The 13,181-nt window shown below is 37.4% G+C and overlaps 1 protein-coding gene across 3 annotated transcripts in view; it reads right to left on the bottom strand.

The window, feature by feature from the left end:
* The window catches only part of LOC121312910 (oxysterol-binding protein-related protein 10-like), a 130,248-nt gene that overhangs the window by 102,778 nt on the left and 14,289 nt on the right, over positions 1-13,181 (bottom strand). The window lies entirely within an intron of this gene.

The following is a 13,181-nucleotide window of genomic DNA, read 5'->3' as shown; positions in this document are numbered from 1 at the left end:
CTTAAATCACTTTAGAATGTTTGTGCCTCCTTAGTATCCAGATCATGTTCAATTCCATCCTCTTTTCTTCATTTGAATGCATTTCAATATAATTTTAATGGATTAATGATGGCTAAGTGCAAATCTGATAGCAGGTGCAGAACGCCAGGTGAACACCACTCTTTACATAAATTTTAGTGCCTGCTAAAATCACTTTACGGCTGTTAAACACGACTTATGGACGCATCATGAGAGTTTTGCACCCGCAAACATCTACCTCTTAATATATGTTGCTGGCGACTTACATTTTCTGGTTCAAACTAATTAAGCAGACATCACAGGATTACCCAGTTCTGGTTCAGTACATTATGACAGATTTCTCTTTGCCCTTGATGGCACCTTTCCTTCTCCAATCTCAATCCAGAAAAACAAAATCTAGAGACTGTATTCTTTCTGAAACTCAGCTTCACATCACTGGCGCAAAGCATGACAGCCCACTGTTAGACAACAATAACATTCTGAATTCAACAAACTAGGGCTTTAAAGTACTGGAAAAAAAACACAGTAATGGGCATCTCTCTAGGAATGATATATCTATACTAAAGGAGCTATATATATATATATATATATATATATATATATATATATATATATATATATATATATATATATATATATATATATATATATATATATACACACATACACACACACACACACACACATACATACCTACATGATAGAGAGAGAGATCTGAGAGAGAGAGAGAGAGAGAGAGAGAGAGAGAGAGAGAGAGAGAGAGAGAGAGAGAGAGAGAGGTTGGCATGGGTACCCAAAACCCAGGTAAATTACCTGACCCATTTAACAGTGTGGCTTCCAATAAGTAGCCTTTATTTAAAAATTAATAAAGTATTGTGAGCGGTACACCCCAGAAAACAGACTGAAAACCGTGAATAGTTTATTTTTATTTCAACAAAGTAGATTAACTAAGAAAAATCATACACACTCCAAACTACATAAGGTGAAAAGTACAAAATGAAATCAGTATGAGAAAGACATTACTCGCACACTTTTGAAACCTTTACCTATTTTGTTTTGGGTTAAATAAAAATCTTTGTGGAGCACAGGTAAGCGTGCTAGTGCTTCATCCTTTTGAATGAAATATTTCCTTGGCAGAGTTTGCAAATTCTGTTTTATCCTGCTTGGTAAAGAAATTCCAGCCAGTGCTTTGCTTGGATGCCATTGTTATGTATTCACAGACAGAATTTAGTGATCAGGAACGACACTTTATTGTTACAACCAAACAGACGCACATGTCCTACTAACTCTTTTGTGACTGCCCAGCTGACTCAATTTACGATAGCTATTGTGACAGTTCATAAACTAATAGTGATGCTCTACTACTGCATTAGGGTTAAAACTGAACATAACAGCCATATTAGCAACAACAACAGCAGAATATGGCCAATATATGTTGCAAAGAATCATGCAGTATGCAGCGCATTTAACATTTAACACACTGTATTTAAACAGAGATGTTTTCTTCTTCTTCTTCTTCTTCTTCTTCTTCTTCTTCTTCTTCTTCTTCTTCTTCTTCTTCTTCTTCTTCTTATTATTATTATTATTATTATTTCAGTGTTTCCAGTACTGAAAAGGAAAGGTTACACAAGTCTACAGATCTTAAGGGACTAGATATATGTGTACTATTTAGTATTTAAATATGTACCATGCACTTAAAACAATAATATATGTGATTTGTTTTTTTTAACCATTACCCGAAAAAGACCCATATATTCGGGTATTTTTTATGGCGGGTACCCGGTTCTGGATTGTCTACCCGTGTTGACCTGTAATAAATAAATAAATGTGTGCGTTTGTGTGTATATATATATATATATATATATATATATATATATATATATATACATCATATTATATATATATATATATATCTATATATATATATATATATATATATATACATACACACACATATACACATACACACACACACAGTGCCTTGCAAAAGTATTCAGACCCCTGACCAATTTTCTCACATTACTGAATTACAAATGGTACATTGAAATTTAGTTCTGTTTGATATTTTATTTTTAAACATTGAAATTCTGAATCAATTATTGTAAGGTGAGATTGGTTTTATGTTGGGAAATATTTTTAAGAAAAATAGAAAACTGAAATATCTTGCTTGCATAAGTATTCAACCCCCACATATTAATATTTGGTAGAGCCACCTTTCGCTGCAATAACAGCTTAAAGTCTTTTGGGGTAAGTATGTACAAGCTTTGCACACAGTGTCGGAGTGATTTTAGCCCATTCTTCTTGGCAGATTTGCTCCAGGTTGTTCAGGTTGGTTGGACGACGCTTGTGGACCGCAATTTTCAAATAGTGCCACAGATTCTCAATGGGATTGAGATCAGGACTTTGACTGGGCCACTGTAGGACATTCACCTTTTTGTTCTTGAGCCACTCCAGTGTTGCTTTGGACTTGTGCTAGGCATCATTGTCCTGCTGAAAGGTGAATTTCCTCCCCAGCTTCAGTTTTTTAGCGGACTGAAGCGGATTCTCTTGCAGTATTTTCCTGTATTTTGCTCCATCCATTCTTCCTTCAGTTGTAACAAGATGCACAGTCCCTGCTGATGAGAAGCATCCCCACAGCATGATGCTGCCACCACCTTACTTCACTGTAGGGCTGGTGTGTCCTGAGGCATGGGCAGTGTTAGGTTTGCACCACACATAGCGCTTTGAGTTTTGGCCAAAAAGCTCTATCTTGGTCTCATCTGACCACAAAACCTTTTCCCACATCGCAGCTGGGTCACTCTCATGGTTTCTGGCAAACTCCAGGCGTGCTTTCAGATGGTACTTTTTGAGTAATGGATTCTTTCTTGTCACCCTCCCATACCGGCCAGTTTTATGCAGAGCTCTTGATATGGTTGACTGGTGCACCATTACTCCACTCCCAGTCACTGAATTCTGTAGCTCCTTCAAAGTGATTGTTGGCCTCTCTGTGGCTTCTCTCACAAGTCTCCTTCTTGTTTGAGCGCTGAGTTTTGAGGGAAGGCCTTTTCTTGGCAGTGCCTGGGTGGTGTGATGCAGCTTCCACTTCCTGATTATTGATCCAACTGCTGACTGGGATAGCCAAACACTTGGATATTATTTTGTACCCTTTCCCTAATCTATGCATTTGTATTACTTTATTTCTAACTTCTGTAGAATGCTCTTTGGTCTTCATTTTCCTTCAGATTCACAGCCTTACCAATCATCCTTCAACAGTGGGGTTTTTATCCAGAAAATGTGACAGCAACTTTAATGGTTCACAGGTGGAGGCCAATGGTAAGGTAATTGTGTCCTCGTGTCATCTGTGTAAACTGGGAGCTTCCACAGCACAGGGGTTAAATACTTTTCTTAAAAATATTTCCCAACATAAAACCAACGTCACCTTACAATAATTGATTCAGAGTTTCAAGTGTTTAAAAATAAAATATCAAACAGAACAAAATTTCAATGTACCATTTGTAATTCAGTAATATGAGAGAATTGGTCAGGGGTCTGAATACTTTTGCAAGGCACTATATATATATATATATATATATATATATATATATATATATATATATATATATATATATATATATATATAGATATGAAGGATATATATATATATATATATATTCCTTTTAAAAAGCTAGCTAATTTTAAAAACCTAAATTTTTAAATTGGTTAATCAACTAATTAGCATCTAATTAGACACGTCGAAAAATTATGTCCACATTTGTTATAACAATGTCAGCGGCTGTCCTGCATAGTAATCATTAACAAATAATATATATATATATATATATATATATATATATATATATATATATATATAGATAGATAGATAGATAGATAGATAGATAGATAGATAGATAGATAGATAGATATATATAATTTATATTTTATAAACATAACACACTTTCACAGAACAACCATTCTTTCGGCCCACTGTCAGTCACAGACTATTACCTGTAAACACAAGACAGCTGAGCTGCGTTTCCAGCATCGGTTGTTTCATTTACCATTACAGGTTCATACTTGGCTTTCTGTACTGCTTTTTTTTTCGTTCTGAATCTAGGAGGTACCTGAGAACACTGTGGATATTGACAAATAACTGCTTAACATGATGTTGTAGTCAGAAATCACAGAAAGTAATTCCACAGAATTACCTCCATTTGAGGACTTGGTGCCTTCATCATGCCCTCTGAATGCCAGTTCTTGCTTGCCAAGGTAAACAACAGAATCAATCAAGCGTTTAAGAACTTCAGGACTTTTTCTTACTTGCTCGTTGTGATGTTCTGTATCCCTACGCTTCTGCTCATTTAGTTGATCAATCCAGGTTTGTCCAAAAGTTTTGAGTGTAACAGTGGCTTGCAAGGGACTTTGGGAACGCTCATGTTTTTGTGTGGACTTCGATAGACATCCTAGATTGCTGTAGCCAGTGCTGTTCCATATCGCCCTTTCTGTACTGAATATACAGTTCCAGCAGTTTACTTTTTTTAATTGACAGCAACCGGTAAGCCACGGATACCTTTCATAATTTCACTTTTGGAAGTGGCGAGCATATCCTTTCCTTCCTGTGTCACTTTAGGTATTTGTGGTGTATACCTCCTTTTTTCTGAGAAAGTTCTTCTTGAAAATTGATTCGTAACCAAATCGACTATAATGTCTCTGACTTTTTTTTTGTAAAAATAAATTTGAAATATTAATTTTAAGTTCTCCATATAATTCTCAATAACGGTCTCTATAATAAACAATATTGAGCGAAATTCTGCTATTCTTACACCCTATCCTAGCATATTTATGTCCCACCTCTGCTCACTAATGATTGGACAGCTGTAAAACAAGAGGCAGATCTTTGACTCTCCCATTGGTTAAAGTCAATTATGTCCCGCCTTTGCTCACTCACAATTGGACACCTGTATAACAAGAGGCAGATAGTTGATTCTCCCATTGGTTAAACCTACTAAAGTCCATCAACTGTTTATGTCCCGCCTCCGCTCACTTGTGATTGGACTGCCGTGGAGAAAATGCAGACCTTCTAATTGGCTGATTTTATTTTTTATACAAAAATAATATTCTATATGATTAAATTGTAAATTAAATCTGCAAATCAACTACTTAGTTGATTAAATCAGTCCAATTAATCTATCTATAAAAGTGTTAAAAACAACAGTGAATGCTCTATCTAGCATTACTTAATATAGTATCAAATTTCTGATTTTTTTTTTGTTGTGTCGATGTACACTTAGTCATTGGTTACATTTCATTGTTCTATAGTTGTACTGAAGTGTACTGTATTGGAGCAAGACAGCCCAACTGTGGAGCTGTCCAAGTTAGTCTGCAGATGTGCTACAGGAAGTATATCTTGCACTGCACGATATCCCACGATATCGCGATATGGAAATTATATCAATACCGATATCAAAATATCCATATTGATGCCTATCCCTAATTTACTTATGATGAGAGATTTAATTATGGAATGTACTTTTGTGTTACAGATTAAACATTGCAGTTGCTGTGGGGGGTCTGAATTAAGCCATTCTTGTGACTGCCTTTCTGTCTGGTCATTAAAATATGAATAATGACTACAGTTTGGAACACCCACAGAAAAAGTATAATTATGTTTACACTACAATATTTTGTTTGTTGTGCCAGAAAATGGCCAACCCATCTGCTGGATGTTTTATGTGACTGGAAACATCACAGATCGCACCAGACCAGAGTTAAGAGCACAGACTGCAAAACTAAATCCTTCCATGGACGGTTTTATCTGGCCACCCTGGGTTAAAATAATGGATCCAACAGTGGTGTAATGGTAATAACTTAATAAATAAAACCCAAAGCTAAGCAGGTGTTTAGGAAAAATAAAAAAGGTGCTAAGTTTCAACTGCAAAACCAAACTTGGATTGACATGACTGGTTGCAACCCAATTAATACAGTGGAAATTCAGAGGTCTTTAAAGGTTAATTTATTGTGATGTTTTAGTAGAACAAAGATCCCTGGGGCATATTCAGTGGGGGAATGTCATATTCAACAAATTGGTTCGTAAACCCGAAATAAAGTGACAACTCAAAATACTCCATAGAGCAATAAGTCAATATGTTAGCCAGATTAAATCAGAGGCCATGGTCACCAGCACATTGATATAGTTTATACAACACTCCACATGAGGTCACTGCCTCAGTCGGCTTCTGAGATACAAGGACTTAACACTGTGGCTGTAGCAGTTTTATAAAACAACTAGCATGAATGGGTTAAAATACGGCTTTACACAGAGTATGTAGCCATTGTGAAGGTACCATTAGATTTTGCCATAGGAGTTTCCCTAGCACTCAAAATAAGAAGCTGTTAGCAAAAATGGTTTATGAGATATTAGCATATGTACAGTAGGTAGGGCGGTGGGTGCAGAGTTGCATATTCTTACAAGCTCCCCTAGCAGGTATGCTTAAAGAAAAAAAAAAGAGTAATATTCTAAAGGCAAATTCTTGGTTGTAGGTTAATATTAGTTATTAGTCAGCTATGGATGTTTACAGGGGATACTACATTGAAAAATACTTGAGTAACAACAGGACATACATTTTAAAATGACATTTTAAAATGACACCTTCCTTTCTGAAGAGGAACACACAACTACTAAGGAAAACAGGATTATTGATAAACTATCCTGATCATGTTGGTTCTTGCCCTATAAATCTAGTCAACAGTCCGTGCAGTTGTCTGGCATAAACAGCTGTTGTTGACTTGTCTGTTTTCATCCATTATATTTGAGGTCAGAGTCCAGAAAAAGCTGACAATATCAAATTCATGATAAATGTGCATTCAGTTAGCTGTGGGGTCAATTCCTAGTCCAATTGTAGCTTTCCTGAAAACATCTTTAGGACTCAGGATAGTCTAGAATTGACAATGAAATAGGCTCAAAGTAAGACCCTTGACAGGCTCTGCTGTCACTGATTTCTTACTAGTACACAGATACATACCTTTTCAAAAGTAAATTAAAAAAGCATTATTTAACAGTAAAATACTTAATATGCTTATTGTCAGTTTTTCAAGCTTGCCCACAATGTATTCTTTACATGCTTGTAAATGTAGTAGCAAAACGACATTCAATGTAAAGAAAACATGTGTAAAACATCTACTGCAGTGAAGTCTGAATTAACCAGCAAGACAGAGGCAGGTTCTGTACGGTAGTTTTACAGAGCCTAACAACCATGTTTAGTTTTACAAGTTAATCCCAACTTTGCACTTTTGTAGACAAGTGATGATAAGAATTGAATACTACCAGACTTGCTGCTTGCTTGAGATACCGTGTACTGTACATGGATAAATATATACATTTTATGGCTCATATACTGTAGGCCTAAATAATTGACGGAAGATGTGAATATGGCTTGCACATAGAACAACATATAGTGGCTCTCAAAAGTATTCAGCCCCCTTGGACTTTTCCACATTTTATCCACATTTTCAACTCTTTCCAAATATTCTCAATTGGATTGAGGTCTGGGCTTTGACTGAACCACTCCAGGACATTGACCTTTTTGATTTTAAGCCACTCCAGTGTGGCTTTGGCTGTATGTTTGGTGTCATTGTCCTGCTGGAAAATTAATCTTCTCCCAAGTCCCAGGTCTCTTACAGACTTCAGCAGGTTTTCCTCCAGGATCTCTGTACTTTGCTGCATCCATTTTGCCCTCTATCTTCACAAGCTTTCCAGGCCCTGACGCAGAGAAGCATCCCCATAGCATGATGCTGCCACCACCATGCTTCACGGTAGGGATGGTGGTCTCACGATGATGTGCGTTGTTAGGCTTGCGACAAACACACTGCTTAGCGTTGAGGCCAAAAAGCTAATTTTTGGTCTCATCAGATCATAGAATCTTCTTTCAGAATCGTCTCCCACATGCCTTCTGGCAAACTCTAGCAGAGATTTGATGTGAGTTTTTTTCAACAATGGCTTTCTTTTTGCCGTATGCACAGTATCTCCCAGCTCAGCCGTGGATGACTGTAACTCCTTTAGAGTTGCCATAGGCATCTTCTCCACCATATTCTCTCGATTTCTTAATAATGGACTATACTGTGCTCCGGGGGATATTCAATGTCTTGGAAATGTTCTTATATCCTACCCGATTGGTGCTTTTGAAGAATCTTATTCCAGATTTGATTTGAATGTTCCTTCGTCTTCATGATGCCAACTTTGGGACCTCCCAGAGACAGGTATATTTAACCCAAAATCATGTGAAACACCTTAACTCCACACAGGTGAACTCCATTCAACTAATTATGTGACTTCTAAAGACCAACTGGTTGCACCAGAGCTTATTTTGGTGTGTCATGGCAAAGGGGATGAATACTTATGAAATCAATTATTTTCTGTTTTATATTTGTAATTATTTAGAAAAATTTGTAGATTTTATTTTTCACTTTAACATTATGGACTTTTTGTGTTGATCAGTGGCAAAAACTCCTAATTAAATCCATTTTGATTCCATGTTGTAACACAATAAAATGTGGAAAAGTCCAAGGGGGGTGAATACTTTTGAGAGCCACTATAGTTACAGATCATATGCTTATTGTTCACATGGGCTCATGTAATGTACTGTCCTCTCTGGATAGATGATCAATTTCTCCTCCTGTGCAATACTGTTAGATGTTAAACACAGTGAAGATTACACTGTCATTGGAACTAAATATTCTTTGTATGGTTTTGGTCTTTTACAATTTCAGGCTGCTACTAACAGTATACTGTAGGCTAGTGGAGTGTGTTTGAGCGAGATTAGCTCACTAGTGTAGTGTTCCATTGAGCTTTTAGATATTTTATGGGCTGTGTTCTTTCTGACAATTAGAGTACACAGAAGGCTAAACTAAATAATGTGGCAAAACAGACACCATGTAATTGTTGTTTTGTGTAAATCTGAAATTGGTTGTGAGGCATTGTAGAACTACCATACAGTACAGGAGCACACTAGCTGAGTGGGGCTGCACAGAAAATAATTTCCATTTCCACATTCCTAACCAGCAGAAGATGTTGGTCTTCATTGATTGACTGTTTCAGAAACTTCTTCCAATTTCCTTCCAATAACAATCATTATCTGCATACAGTAGTACCAGCTGCTCCACAAAAATGCTGTAGTCAAATTGTTTTTACCTAATTTTACAGATAGGACTAGACATATATAAGACATGCCTTCCATGTGTAAGTTAATATGTACAGTAAGTTAACCCAGTATCCTAGGGGAAAAGATTTCTATGGGTGCAGGGTTTTCAATTAGGTTTGAAGTATGTGGCACTTACAAGGCAGTAGGGGGCACCAATGTCATTGAAGCACATTGCAGCGAGGGAGGAGAGTGTGGGAGGGGCCAATTTTGAAAAAGCAGACAAAAATGTTGCACACTTGCACATTTTTGCATGGTTTACACATGTGCTAGATGAGCAGTGATCTATTTGTATTGTCTAACAAAGTACTTCATTAGTGCAATTAAGCTTTATTTCAGCACTGCTCACAGCAAGAAGAAAAATACATTTTCGGATCATCAAGGCCCCTGCAATACAAAACTGACTGGCAAAATAACTGGTATTTGCTAGGAATGCATGGGCAAGGTCACTTATTTGCAGTCTTTTGGATCGTTTCAAAGTCGCGTCTGGTGTAGATTGACATTCAGATCGCATCGCTCGCAGCCTAACATACAAAATATTAAAACATTAGCCTAAATAAAATAGCTTTTCATAATAAAGATAAACTTGAACAAATATTACAGTGCCTATTGATAGTCTGACCCAGATTTATTTTAAAAGCTTGGCATGGTGTCTCTTCTTCCTCCTCCTCATACCCCCCTCTCCCATTCGTCTTCTGCCATCAGCTGACAAGTGCTCCACTGATTTTTCAGCATGCCTTTCTTCTTAAAGGAGTACAGCCTCTACATGACATAACCCACCCAATGTCTCATAACAAAAGGAATACCTTTTTTGGGGTACAATAATACCCAAATATAAACCGTGATATTTTAAAATAAAATTAGCTGCCAGAAAGATTGTTTTAGGCAGTGGATCATGCCAGTCAACGGCTTATTTTGAAAACCCTAGGGTGGGCAAAATTAAATAGTGGAGCTCTAACTAAGGAGAAGACGGTCTTATACTGTAAAACACACCTCAATTATGAATACTAATTTATAAAAAATCCTCACATACTTTAACCCCTGCTGTCAAAATTGTTATGTGCACTTGAATGTTGGTGCAGTATGTTGGTGCAGACAGCTCAGAACCGGCACTGATGCGCCATTTTGGTCTGTGTGAATTGCCTACAGTGACGTCACATTTTATGACAGCACTGAACCGTCTTAACTCCTGTGTGAAATGCAGTGAAGCACTATAATGGGTGTGGATTGAAAGTCAACATCCCACGTGACTGCATGTATACTGGACATGTTGGGTATGTTTGTCGCTGGTGTTACACACTTTCATTTTATTCAAATACAATGGCTGATCAAGAACGAGGTAGTAATTGAAGTCTGGAATAAGTTAAGGAATTGTTGACTTTGCGGGCTGACAAGGAGCTCTGGGCAGCTTACAGGCAAGCCCGCAGGCGCACGGCCAGTCTACAGTGGTTGCTGGTGCGTGGTGAGCAGAGGACACCCTGGCCGACCTAAGCCCTCCACCCCCGGGCGGCGCTCGGCCAATTGTGCGCCTCCCCCTGTGAGCTCCCATCCATAGTCAGCAGTGGAATAGACTGGACTCAAACCTGCTACCTCCAGGCTATAGTGTGCATCTTGCACTCCACGCAAAGAGCCTTTACTGGATGCGTCACTTTGGAGCCCCTGTGAATGGGTATTTTATATAATTTTTTTAACATCACTGAGATGGCTCAGTAGTGGCATTTGTGTGTGAAAGGGGCATAGGAAAGTCAGCACAAAAACACGAGTGTTCCCAAAGTCACTTGTGAGCCAATGTAACACTCAAAACTTTTGGACAAAAACGGATTGATGTTCAACTGGATAAGCAGAAGCATCATGTCATTAGCCTCAGTGTTCTTGGGTACCACTAATAAGATTTAGAACGCTTTAATCTCTTTGTGTCTCAGGTTTTTGTACATGCAATAAAAAGCAGAAGTACAGGAAGCCAAGTACATAGCTGGTAAACGCAGCTCAGCTGACTTGTGTTTTCAGGTATGGGACGAGTGGCCCGAATGAATGGTTGTTCTGTGAAATTGTTACATTTACTAAAAAAAAAAAAAAAGAAATGCTTTTAAAAAGACTAAATTCCTATTGGGCTTTTTTTATATAGATTCTATTGATTTAGAAGTATTATTATGCAGGACAGCTGCCATAACATCGTTATACTTCTTAGAAATTTGGACGGATTGTGCTAGGGTGCCCTGCCCCAGTGCATAATATTGTGTTTAATGTTGCATGTGGAATGTTTATGTTGTCTGTTATATGTATTATTGTAGTGGTGGAGTGTAGGTTATGTAGCACAGGTGATGTAAAGTGTATAATTGTATTTAGGCACAAGGATTGCAAATCACTCCACGTGCAGATTAAACTGGGTATTAGGATGGAAGCATGGAGAGCACAGTTAGTTCACGTGCAGATGTACTGAGATTCCAACCGAATGATTGATTAGCAATCGAGTCTCGGCACAGCTGCATAAAAGATGCAATGTTTCACTTTCGGGGATGGTGTGTATATTCTGTGCAAAACACAGACAGAATACTGCTGTTAATAGCTCAGTACCAGATAAAGCTTTGATATGTAGAGAAAATATGAATACTGAACCCAAAAAACACATTAGCTTAGAAGTTATCACTTTCAGTAGATAAATAGGTTAGTTCACTGAAATCTGTAAAGGTAAACTGTACAGTAGTGCTGCAGTTCTCAAATAATAGACTCTAAAACTAAATTCTTATGCCCAGATTTATAAAAGGATGGCGCATGTTTTACGTAAAACAGGCACTGAGGGTTTTTAATTTTTGGATGGTATTTATAAAACACACGCAATGGCAAACACACAGTTAAGACATGATTTGCAGGGTCAATGTATCTGTGTGCTTTAGCCCTTGATGTATATGTAATTCTGGGGCATTTCTGAACAAAACCACTAAAATTGGGAGGGAATTTTGCAAATGAGGTCTATTAAGTATTCTGTCTAATTTGTTAAAGCTGCCAGTAATTGCAGGCCTCGTATTTTTGTGTGATTATTTTAAGAACTCTGAAAAGCAGGCGTTAATTTACTAAAGTCAGACAGTACGCTATATAAATAGGCAAGGTGATGTGGGTAGGGCGACCAGATAGCAAGAGTGAAAAATCGGGACACGTTGGTGTGGGGAGGAAAGAAACCTTGTTTAAATGAACTACTGCACAACACAAGTGACGCAAACTATGTATCTTTCTTCTGTAGATAGGCTTTTTTATTCCTTCTTCCAGTGTGCACTGCACTTGGACAAAAACAAAAACACAGATAAATATAATTTATAACTTTCTTGTTTACTGTTCAGATGATAACAGTGTTTTAAATCAGCCTGTTCTGGTTTTTCTGTGACCTACTGTACCGTACATAGCAGGTGGGACAGTCAGGGCTGCATTGTTTTGAATTAGGTTTGCTAAAATCTAGTTTTATTTTTAAAATACCAAAAACGGACAACAAAGCAAAACAAGCAAAGTATATTTTGGCTGAGGATCGTGTCACGACATTTCCCAAAGAAACTGCATACAGATGGAGGTAATATTGCACATCTTGTGACTTAAAGAAAATATGATCGATCACTATTTAGCTTCAGAATCACACATCATTAAGCAAAAGACTATTACAGAGGCTGCTAAATAGAAACAGCTTTTAGAAAACAAACTGGAAAGTCAGTGCAGACATATGAGTATTCCTGTGTTGGTTGTACCCAATTTAAATCAGCACTACACGTACAATCTAACACAGCTACCTCGGGTCAAACAACCTGTTTATTTTTGAAACGCAGTTAGAATTTTAGACCCGAATAGGCATGTTTTCTTGTTTTGACTCGGTACTGATAAAACAAATTCCTGGATGGGACAAATAACATAACAACACACATGCTGCATATATGAACTTTATTAAAATAATGCCAGAAACGTTTGTGAAACCGAGTTTTGGGACTGTTTCTAATTGCAAAGCATTTCCTT

Source organism: Polyodon spathula, chromosome 3 (assembly GCF_017654505.1).
Source record: "Polyodon spathula isolate WHYD16114869_AA chromosome 3, ASM1765450v1, whole genome shotgun sequence".
Lineage (NCBI taxonomy): Eukaryota > Metazoa > Chordata > Actinopteri > Acipenseriformes > Polyodontidae > Polyodon > Polyodon spathula.
The sequence above is the reverse complement of the archived record's forward strand: the minus strand, read 5'-3'. Positions and strand labels throughout refer to the sequence as shown.